The sequence below is a fragment of the Pseudophryne corroboree genome, chromosome 11 (assembly GCF_028390025.1).
Source record: "Pseudophryne corroboree isolate aPseCor3 chromosome 11, aPseCor3.hap2, whole genome shotgun sequence".
Taxonomy (NCBI): Eukaryota; Metazoa; Chordata; class Amphibia; order Anura; family Myobatrachidae; genus Pseudophryne; species Pseudophryne corroboree.
In genome coordinates, this window is record NC_086454.1 from 253,609,664 (window position 1) to 253,622,247 (window position 12,584).

The following is a 12,584-nucleotide window of genomic DNA, read 5'->3' on the forward strand; positions in this document are numbered from 1 at the left end:
GACCTTGTCACTGAAATGATTGGTTTGTTAACATGTGCATGTCCTGTTTATACAACATAAGGGTGGGAGGGCCCAAGGACAATTCCATCTTGCACCTCTTTTTTTTCTTTGAATTATGTGCTGTTTGGGGCCTAGATTTTAAAACTGCCATCCTGTCAGCCAGTGCAGTACCACTTCTAGATGGATAAGGTGTTTGTGACGCTCACTTGGGTCGCTTAGTTTAGACATCCAGTTACCTCATTGCACCTCTTTTTCTTCTTTGCATTACGTGCTCTTTGGATCCTATTTTTTAAAATTGCCATCCTGTCTGACACCGCAGTGCCACTCTTAGATATGCCAGGTGTTTTTGCCACCCACTTGGGACGCTTAGCTTAGTCATCCAGCCTCGGTTTTTAGCAGGGACGTGCAGTCAGGGGAGGCAGGGGAGGCAGTGCCTCCCCTGTCATAATGATTAAAATAATAAACAGAAGATATTTATAACACAAAGTCTGTGATAAATATCTTCATTTATTATTTTAATAATGTCCCCCCCCCCCCTGGGAAAATGCCGATGTGGGAGGCAGCAGGAGAGGAGCCTCCCGCTGCCAACATTAAAGTCCGGGCAGCGGGGGGCGGGCATGGGGCAGGGCGAAGCAATGGGCTGTGAAAGTCCATTGAAAAAGCACGGGGAAGCGGCACCTTTACTGGTGCCTCAATGACAGGGGCGTGCATTCAGCCCCGATGAATGCACGTCCCTGTCAGTCCCCAAGATGTGATTGGCCCAGCGGATCCAGTGATGGATCCACTGTCCAATCAGTAGCGAGCCACACACTTATCCCCCCCTTCCTGGCTGCAGCAGGCGCTGTGGGCTGTGTGGGCACCCGCTGCAGCCGACGCCGCTGACTCACACTAGAGGTCATAATTGACCCCTAGTGTCTGATCGGCGCTACTATGGGAAAGACATCATGAGTCATGACGTCTCTCCCATAGTAGAGAGGAGCCGGCGGACAGAGACGGAGGACAGTGCAGCAGGACCGGGAAGTATTGTGTGTGTATTTTTTTTTGTGTGTGTGTGTTTGGGCACTGGCACAGCTAGGAGGCACAGTGACTGGGGGCACAACTACAAGGGTCACAGCTACATGGGGCACAGCGACTGGGGGCACAACTACAAGGGGCACAACTACAGGGGGCAAAGCAACTGGGGGCATAGCTACAAGGGGCACAATTACAGGGGTCACAACTACTGGGGGCACAGCGACTGGGGGCACAGCTACAGGGGGCACAGCGACTGGGGGCACAGCTACAGGGGGCACAGTGACTGGGGGCACAACTACAAGGGTCACAGCTACATGGGGCACAGCAACTGGGGGTACAGCGACTGGGGGCACAACTACAAGGGGCACAACTACAAGGGGCACAATTACAGGGGTCACAACTACTGGGTGCACAGCTACAGGGGGCACAGCAACTGGGGGCACAGCTACAGGGGGCACAGTGACTGGGGGCACAACTACAGGGGGCACAACTACTTGGGGCACTGCTACAAGGGGCACAGCTAGGGGGCACAGCTATTGGGGGCAAAGCTACAGGGGGCACAGCTACAAAGGGCACAGCAACTGGGGGCACAACTACTTGGGGCACTGCTACAAGGGGCACAGCTAGGGGGCACAGCTATGGGGGTAAAGCTACAGGGGGCACAGCTACAGGGGGCACAGCAACTGGGGGCACAACTACTCGGGGCACTGCTACAAGGGGCACAGCTAGGCGGCACAGCTATTGGGGGCAAAGCTACAGGGGGCACAGCTACAAGGGGCACAGCAACTGTGGGCACAACGTCAGGGGTCACAACTACTCGGGGCACTGCTACAGGGGGCACAACGACTGGGTGCACAACTACAGGGGTCACAACTACTCGGGGCACTGCTACAAGGGGCACAGCAACTGGGGGCACAATTACAGGGTTCACAACTACTGGGGGCAAAGCTACAGGGGGCACAGCTACAAGGGGCATAGCTACTGGGGGCAAAGCTACAGGTGGCATAGCGACTGGGGGCAAAACTATAGGGGGTTCAGCGACTGGGGGCAAAGCTGCAGGGGGCACAGCGACTGGGGGCACAACTACTCAGGGCACTGCTACAAGGGGCACAGCTAGGGGGCACAGCTACAAGGGGCAAAGCTAGGGGGCACAGCTATGGGGGTAAAGCTACAGGGGGCACAGCTACAGGGGGCACAGCAACTGGGGGCACAACTACTCGGGGCACTGCTACAAGGGGCACAGCTAGGCGGCACAGCTATTGGGGCAAAGCTACAGGGGGCACAGCTACAAGGGGCACAGCAACTGTGGGCACAACGTCAGGGGTCACAACTACTCGGGGCACTGCTACAGGGGGCACAACGACTGGGTGCACAACTACAGGGGTCACAACTACTCAGGGCACTGCTACAAGGGGCACAGCAACTGGGGGCACAATTACAGGGTTCACAACTACTGGGGGCAAAGCTACAGGGGGCACTGCTACAAGGGGCACAGCTATGGGGGTAAAGCTACAGGGGGCACAGCAACTGGGGGCACAACTACTCGGGGCACTGCTACAAGGGGCACAGCTAGGCGGCACAGCTATTGGGGGCAAAGCTACAGGGGGCACAGCTACAAGGGGCACAGCAACTGTGGGCACAACGTCAGGGGTCACAACTACTCGGGGCACTGCTACAGGGGGCACAACTGGGTGCACAACTACAGGGGTCACAACTACTCGGGGCACTGCTACAAGGGGCACAGCAACTGGGGGCACAATTACAGGGTTCACAACTACTGGGGGCAAAGCTACAGGGGGCACAGCTACAAGGGGCATAGCTACTGGGGCAAAGCTACAGGTGGCATAGCGACTGGGGGCAAAACTATAGGGGGTTCAGCGACTGGGGGCAAAGCTGCAGGGGTCACAACTACTGGGTGCACAGCTACAGGGGGCACAGCAACTGGGGGCACAGCTACAGGGGGCACAGTGACTGGGGGCACAACTACAGGGGGCACAACTACTTGGGGCACTGCTACAAGGGGCACAGCTAGGGGGCACAGCTCTTGGGGGCAAAGCTACAGGGGGCACAGCTACAAAGGGCACAGCAACTGGGGGCACAACTACTTGGGGCACTGCTACAAGGGGCACAGCTAGGGGGCACAGCTATGGGGGTAAAGCTACAGGGGGCACAGCTACAGGGGGTACAGCAACTGGGGGCACAACTACTCGGGGCACTGCTACAAGGGGCACAGCTAGGCGGCACAGCTATTGGGGGCAAAGCTACAGGGGGCACAGCTACAAGGGGCACAGCAACTGTGGGCACAACGTCAGGGGTCACAACTACTCGGGGCACTGCTACAGGGGGCACAACGACTGGGTGCACAACTACAGGGGTCACAACTACTCGGGGCACTGCTACAAGGGGCACAGCAACTGGGGGCACAATTACAGGGTTCACAACTACTGGGGGCAAAGCTACAGGGGGCACAGCTACAAGGGGCATAGCTACTGGGGGCAAAGCTACAGGTGGCATAGCGACTGGGGGCAAAACTATAGGGGGTTCAGCGACTGGGGGCAAAGCTGCAGGGGGCACAGCGACTGGGGGCACAACTACTCAGGACACTGCTACAAGGGGCACAGCTAGGGGGCACAGCTACAAGGGGCACAGCTACAGGGGGCACAGCAACTGTGGGCACAATTACAGGGGTCACAACAACTGGGGGGATAGCCACAAGGGGCACAGCTACTGGGGGCAAAGCTACAGGGGGCACAGCTACAATGGGCACAGCAACTGGGGGCACAACTACAGGGGTCACAGCTACTCTGGGCACTGCTACTGGGGGCACTGCTGCAGGGGGCAAAGCTACTAGGGGCACAGCTAGAGGGGTCACGACTACTGGGGGTACAGCTTCTGGGCTCACAACTATTGGGGGCGCCTGCTCCATCCTCCCAGCCAGCAGCAGCACTCTCCCCTGTCTGTGCTAACGTCCTCCCGTATCAGTGAGTGCATAATATTCATTCATTTCTCTCTCTCTCTCTCTCTCTCTCTCTCTCTCTCTCTATCTCTCTCTCTCTCCCCTCCTGTGGATTACTTCGTTTGTAAGCATAATTTTCATATTTACAGGTACCCCTATTGGATTCTACATGGACAAGTGGACATGATCGGCGTGGGATGTAGGTAAGTAATCTCACTCTCATTTTTACAGGTACCCCTATTGGATTCTACATAGACAGGTGGACGTGACCGGCGTGGGATGTAGGTAAGTATGTGTGAGTGTGTGTGTTTTAATACATTTTTACTTTCACGGTGTGTGTGTTGTGTTTTTATTTGGGTCTTTTTTGTTGTAGTAGAACTACAGGTACCAGCAAGCCCGTTATTTCCCCGCATGCTGGTACTTGAGGTTCTCCAAGTACCAGCAAGCGGGGGAGGCTTGCTGGTCCTTGTAGTTCCACAACAAAAAACAATATTCTTTTTTTTACACACTTATGGCTATCAGCCCGGCTCCCACCGCCCAGGGGTGCTGGGGACAGCCTCGGGCTTCACCCCAGGCCCATGGGTGCCTGGAGGGGGGCGACCTCTTGATTTAAGGGGTCCCCACTTCTCCAGGGAACCCCGGACAGGGATGACTAGTTGGGGGGGTAATGCCACGACCGCAGGGACCAACATAAATGTGTCCCCCTGCTGTGGCATTATGTCCCTGGCTAGTGGAGCCCAGTCCTGGTTTTAAAAATACGGGGGAGCCCTATATCTTTTGTCCCCCATATTTTTGGAACCAGGACCGGTCTAAGAGCCCAGTGCTGGTTGTCTAAATATGGGGAACCCCTGTCCAATTTTTTCCCAGTATTTAAATAACCAGGACTGGCTCAAAGAGCCCGAGGCTGGTTATACTTAGGTGGGGGGACCTCACTCATTTTTTTTTACATTTTTTTTTACCCATTCAGACCCTTCTCCATTACGTTAATGGAAGGCCTGGACAACAAAATTGCATTCATGTCCTCCACCCACTCCCTTCCCAGTCCCAAACACTCATTTTTTTTTCTATAAAAATATACAATATATCACAAGTATGATGAGCAGGCAGGCAGCGGGCATTGGCAGCATCAGACTGAGATACAAATTAGTTGCAGAGGACTGGGTCAGTTGATGGTGGGCAAGTTTGTAAGCCATTGGCGGTGGCAGTGGGCATCGGCTCAGAGGCAGTAGCGGGCATTGGCTCGGTGGCGGTAGCGGTCATCGGCAGGATCCGGTGGACATTATGGCTGTAGTGCCTCACCAGCCACTGACCTCATGGCACGCCACTGGTTTTTAGGTTGCCTCGGTGCAACATAGCTCCTCTGTGTATTCATTCTCCAATGTGTACTTACTGTCTCTGATTCACTGACCGGACCTGCATTCCTGTTGATTGGATCTATGCAAGCCACTTCTACCGTTTCCTGGAAGTCTGCCTCTTTCACTCTGCAACATAGCACCATTGCCAGTATTCAGTCTGCATACTGCTTCCTCCATTTCCAGTCCAATTAAAGCTGTCTTCTCCTCTGGTTCCAGTCTCGGTCAAGCATGTTGTCTCCTATACTTCCAGTGTGGTTCAAGCTGTGGTCTCCTCTGGTTTCAGTCTGATCCAAACTGGTATCTCTTCTGGTTCCAGTTTTGGTCAAGCATGTTATCTTCTCTAGTTCCAGTCTGGTTCATGCTGCTGTCTCCTCTGGTTCCAATCCCGTTCAAACTGCTTTCCTTGTTCCAGAGTAATTTCTGTAGTAGTCTGAAGTATACTGATAAAACCTTTGAACAGTTATAGTGTTCCAGTCTGCTACTATTTGTGATTTCAAGCAAGTATTTTATTTACAACTCTCCTGCTCTTTGTGGGTTCTGTGGACTGTTCCTGTATTGATACTTCAGTCTGTATTGCTGTTCGGTCATTTCCACATCAAACCCCTGCACTCCTCATCATTATTGTACTCAGCCTGTCTCTGGGACTATCGCCTTATAATGCTATCAGTTTGACCATTGATGGTGGTTGTTGTCCTAGGGATCCTCTCTCTGAGTGTTGGGGATCATGCTGAGTCTACAGTGGATTGGTTTCCTCTGGGTGCTGGATCTATGTTACTCTCTGAGGGTGTAGACTCTAGGCATCCAGCTCTGGAATTTGGGTTGCACCATATTTAGTGGATTCCAGTTGGGCTATTGATTATTACATTTTATCCTTCTCCAGAGTTCTCAAACACTGGTTCCAGCTCCATGGTCAGGGCTAGGCCAAAGTTCCTTTCAATTGGTTCTAGGTACTGGATGGAGGCCTTCCAGTAATTGCTGACTCTGATGATACTGGGTCACATCTCTTGTTGGTATCTAATCCATGATTAGTCATCTGATTTGCTCAACTCATTTTGTCAAGGTTCTAAGAATCAGAAAACTGATGTGTAACCTCATTCTATGGTAGAGGATCAAGTTATTCCTGAACCTTGGTCCATCACTGACCCACTGCGCATTTCTGTCACCAATACCAACAACATGCCTTCTAGGGGAAACACTTTTGTTTCTACTAAATTACATAAAAATTCCTACATTGCACTCAATGCTTGACATATTATGTTCAGGTTCACCAGATTAAGTTAAATTTCTCATCTGTGCATTATCTTCAGTCCAATGGACAGATGGAAAGAGTTAACCAAGATCTGGAGATATTCAACCATTACCATGAGTCTTCCTCCTCTGCCTGCATTATCTCCCCTGTCAGCTACTGCTGTTACAGCTCCTGAGCAGAGTGAATCCCTACTGAAAGCATCCATATGCATGTGCTAGAGACAACTCGGATGTGCTGTTCCGGGACTTCCCGCCTCTGCCAGGTCACAGACTATTTCCTACTCACTTTGGTTTCTTCACATGCCTACGAAAGCATCCCATTGCTATCTAGTTCAAGCAGACAAGGACCATCGAGTGACTCCACCTTTGAAACCTGGAGATAAGGTATGATAGTGTACAAGAAACCAATGTTCAAGGGTAATCTCAATGAAATTTGCTCCTCATTTCATTGCTTTGTTCCCGGTCTCTTAGGTCATCAATCCAGATTCTTAGAAGCTGCAGCTGCTGACTAAAAATCCCAAACTTATTCCTTATTTCTTTTTGAAACCCCTCACCATTAATAGATTTTTCACAGCCAAACCAGCATCTCCTCAGATACTAACAGTGCAAGGTGTAAAGTACAAGGTAAAGGAAATTTTGAATTCTCAAATTTGGTACATCCTATGGAACACATGGCATCAATTATGCAACCAAATTGGAGGAAACCAAAAGGCTTTGTGAGAATATGTGCCCCCAAAGTACACTACCTATAAGTAAAGCAATGCAGTGAGAACTTACCATACAAAAATTATACAACGAGTGCAAGCAATAATCAACAGGTGGTAGCAAAATAGTAATAAAATGTAAATAGATCAATGCATAACATAGTACATTATAGATTAATAAAAATGGTAGATGAAAAATAAATAAAACAATAAACAGAAACTTAAAAAAACACAGTTAAACGAGCAGTAATGGAAGAACGAGGATGATACTACTATAGCATCTCCAGATGTAAAGAGAGAGGAAGAGGAACACATATGCTGCAAACAGTGAGGAGAATAACTGAGGTCCAGGGTAGAAATCCAATAGAACAGCCACAGGCCTTTTAGTAGGAATGTATTGGGAGAAGTTTGTAATCATTGCAGTCACATTTCATTATTTAAAGATCATTGTTACATTTAGACCTTAGTGCTATTTGAATTTTTGTCATATTACTGGAATTATACAAGTGTTAAGCCAAAGGAAACCAGAAGGCGAACCTAATAAAAATGAACACTACTACAGAAGGACTGCCTTGAAACTACAAATGTGAGTTCAGTACAGTAACTCTCCACATTACCTGCTGTCTGTATAACCGGGATATTCTACACTGAATTGTTGACCCTTTTTTTGAACTGCAAAATTAGCAATTCACTTCCAACTACAGTAAATGTATATGCTTCCTTTTTTTCATACAGTAACTATTTTAATGTATGATTCACAATGGACTATATATCCAGAAACCTCATAAACAACACATCTCTCATCACCCACCATGTCACTAAAATGTGCCTTATGGATTGCACTCTCTGTTTGCAACAAATGAACATCCATTCATGCTCTCTTAATCTCAATAAAACCTCAACCTGCTAGCATTAACAGAAATGGCTCACAAAATCAGATACAGCCTCTCTTGCAGCATTGTCACATGGTGATTTCCACTTCACACATACCTCTGAGCCTGGTAAAAGTACAGGTGGTGGGGATGGAATATTACTAAACCAGATTTATACATACACAGTTCTTCCACAGGTTCCATCACCCACATTTACATAAATTGAAGTACATTATATCAGGCTTTCACCACTTTATCTTTGCATGTTGCTGCTATCTATCGCCCACCTGCCTGGGCAACCCAAAAAATTTCTGGAACATTTTTCTGCCTACCTTCCTCACTTCTTATCCTCTGACATCTCCACCATCATAATGGGTGTTTTAAATTTCCCTATTGACAATCTACAATCTCCTCATGCCTCCAAATCTCTCTCTATCCTTCTCTCTTGTCCTCTCCCAGTGGACTAACTCCTCTACTCATCAGGAGGGACACTGCCTTGATCTTGCATTTACCAGACTATGCTAAGTTTTTGAATTACTCATTTCCCTCTCTCAGATCACAACATCACTGAAGTCAACCAAGTTCCCTCAAACCCACAGAAATATTAACACTATTAATTTTTAACAACTTTCGAACTCTTTGCAACAACTGCTTTCACCTATTTCTGTAATCACCTCTCTTGGGACTGCTGTATCACACCTGAAATAGACTCTAGAAAAAGCCCTCAATGAAGTTGCTCCTGCCACCCACCACACTCCATGTAGACTTAGCAACTACCTAACAAACTAACTAACTCAAGCCTCTAATACCAAGTGTCTTTTTAATAAATGTAAATTAATTCTTATCCCTCCCTCTCAAAACCATCAGCTACTATTAATACACAAGATCTTGCTTCCTATTTCAAAGACAAGATTGATAAGATCTGAAATGACCTGCTCTTCCAAAGCCAGTGATCTGTTCAATTCCCTACCTTGACCCTTTGGCACCTTATCTTTATTTGGTCGTACAAATGTGAATGAAGTATCTACCCTCTTCTCATTCTCATTCTCTACCTCTCCTCTTGATCCTACACTCTCACAAATCAGTAAAGCTCTGTCTCTTGTGATTATCTCAACCTTAACTAAAATCTGTAAACTCTCTTCCTCTCCCCCTCTTCTACTGGTTACATTCCATCACTGTTCAAGCATGCAGTGATTACTTCCATTCTGAGAAACTAACTCTCGCTCAAACTACTATCCCATTTCTCAGCTCCCATGCCTCTCAGCTCCCAAGCTGCTTGAGAGACTTGCCTACACTCGCCTCACACACTTTCTTACTCACACAACTAATTAGACCCTCTTTAATCAGGCTTTCGTACCCAATACTCCACAGAGACAGCACTGACTAAGGCAGTTAAGGTAGTGAATGATTTGGTCATTGCTAAGTTTCATAGTTGTCAAGGTTGAAAAAAGACAATTTGTCCATCGAGTTGAACCTATATTTTTATCTACTGTTAAGCACTGGATTTTCTTTCACTGACCCAGATACTGTCGTACCTTATTACAGATTATATCCTTGGATGCCTTTTTCGGTTAGAAATGTGTCTAACCCTTTCTTAAATACATCAGTTGAGTCAGACATTACAACCTTCTCTGGCAACGAATTCCATATACTTACTGCCCTCACTGTGAAGAAACATTTCCTTCTCTTGGTATAAAACTTCCTCTCCCCTAACCTTAGAGGGTGATCACGTGTCCTTTGGATGGATCTCTCAATAAGCAAATCACCTGACGGTTCCATGTACTGACCCTTAATGTATTTGTAAATATTTATCATGTCTCCTCTTAGACGCCTTTCTTCTAGTGTAACCTTTCCTCATAATCTAATTCTGAAGCCTTTAATCAATTTTGTACTGTAGCTCTTCTCTGAACCTTTTCAAGTTCTATGATGTATTTTTTATAGTGTGCAGCCCATAACTGTATACAGTATTCTAGATGCGGCCGTTCCAATGATTTATACAGTGGTAGGATTAACTTTCATCCCTTGTCTCTAAAGGCCATTGTTCACTACTTATTCTTCTACAGATGTGTCCTCTTATGTCATGCTAAACAGCCCTTCACGTCACGCCATGACGTGGTGGTACTTGTTAGTGACAAACGTCTTTTTTTGCGATTTGTTTTTTTCAAAAAATGCATCTTAGATGCAATGTAATGAAATAGGATGCATGAGCAGCTACTGCTGATTTAAATGATATGCAGCATGCCTATATTTTATGTGTAATTGCAGCATATCTGCATGCGCAATGCCACATTACATAACATTTGATAGCAAATACAGTTGCAATCACACACAGAATATAGGCATGCTGCATATAATTTTAATCAGCAGAAGCTGCTTGTGCATCCTATTGCATTACATTGCATCTAAGATGCATTTTTGTGGAAAAAAATTGCAAAAAATAGATGCTTGGCACTACCAAGTACTGCCACATCATGTCAGGACTTGGAAGAGCTGTTTAGCATGACTGCAGTAAGGATGTAGGAGGACACATGTAAATCTCTGCTTCTTTTGACACTATTGACCACTATCTTCTCATACAAACACTACAATGGGCAGTATGGATGGTGTAATGGTTAGCATTACTACCTCACAACTCTGAGGTACTGGGTTCAATTCCCACCATGGCCCTAACTGTGCAGATTTTGTATATTCTCCCCGTACTTGCATGGGTTTCCTCCGGGTACTCTGATTTCCTCCCACAATCCAAAAATATACTGGCAGGTTAACTGGCTGCCAACAATTATTAGCCCTAGCATGAATGTGTATGTGTGTACATGTGATAGGGAATATAGATTGTAAGCTCCACTGGGACAGGGACTGATGTGAATGGGCAAAATATTCTCTGTAAAGCACTGCAGAATATTTGTGCGCTATATTATAAATAAATAATACAATCCCTAGGACACAGTCCTTTCTTGGTTCTCATCCTGCCAATCTAACAATTTTTTCAGCGTTTGTTTCTCTCAATCCACCTCCTCTTTGCTACCTCTATCCGTTGCAGTACCGCAAGGTTCAATCTTAGATCCTCTGCTTTTCTCAACCTATATTACATCTCTTAGCAAATTAATCAGCTTGTTCAGATTTCAGTATCATCTGTATGTGGATGATACTCAAATCTACATATCATCCACAGATTTGTCAACATCTCTATTGGTCCACATCTCTGAATGCCTTGAACATCTTGGAAGTCATCTTGCCACCTCAAACTTAATATTTCCTAACCGGAATTAATTAGATTTCCACCAGCCAGTAGTAGTTACCAACCTGATATGTCTATCATCTTGATAACCCAACAATCAACCCTACTCCAAAAGCTCACTTCCTAGGTGTCATCATTGTCTCTGAACCGTCCTTTGTTCCCCACATTTAATTGGTCTCAAAATCTTGTTACATAGTCGAAAAAACATGCCCAAAATACAATCATATCTTACACAAGACACTGCAAAAACTCTAATCCATTGACTCATTATCTCCCGCATTGATTATTGCAATAGACTTCTGACTGGTCTTCCCAAAAATAGAGTAGACAGTTTCTTGCGCTATACAATAAACTGTTAATAAATAAGCATACTTTTTTTACTGTTATTCTTTCTAGGATTCCTTGTATATTCCTAAGGTTATCAATAAGATTCATTGATCATAATTCAATAAGGGAAAAAAGTAGCTAATTAATCTTTATAGAACGTAACCTAGTCCTGAGGCTGCTCCTCCATCCCCCTGCCTCATGCCTTGAACATCTTTGCTTTACTTACATCCTGCCATCAGGCTACCTCCTGCTTGTTTACACCTCACGTCATCTGTCTGTCACCCCTTCCAACTCAGAGCAGGGCCCTCTTTCATCTTGTTGTCAAAGCCCTCTTATCAACACATTTCACTCACAGCTCTCTACTAGTTAGCGACTCTCTTTATCCGCTTTTTCTCCTGCTGGTAGAGGTTCATCTCTATCTATGGCCACCAGCCTCAAGTAGTACAGTGATTACTCCCTCGCTACTTACATAGAAACATAGAATTTGATGGCAGATAAGAACCACTTGGCCCATCTAGTCTGCCCCTTTTTTATCCTTTCGGTAATCTCAACCATTTTTGAACCTTAATTCTTTGTAAGGATATTCATATGCATATCCCATAATACATCTAAGGTGTATTATGTTTTGAGAATTGTGGTGCTCTTTGTTACCTGTACTCTATTTTTGTTATTTATTTACTGTAATGCTAAGTTTTGTCTCCCTGTACTGGCCTTTGATAAGCGCTGAGAAACACTTGTGGCGCCTTATAAATAAAATGTAATAATAATAATAATAATAATAATAATAATTAATCATTGCAAACACAATTGACTGAAACCACTAGGGTATCTATTAAACTGAGATTTTATGCAGGAACACTTTCTAGGTCT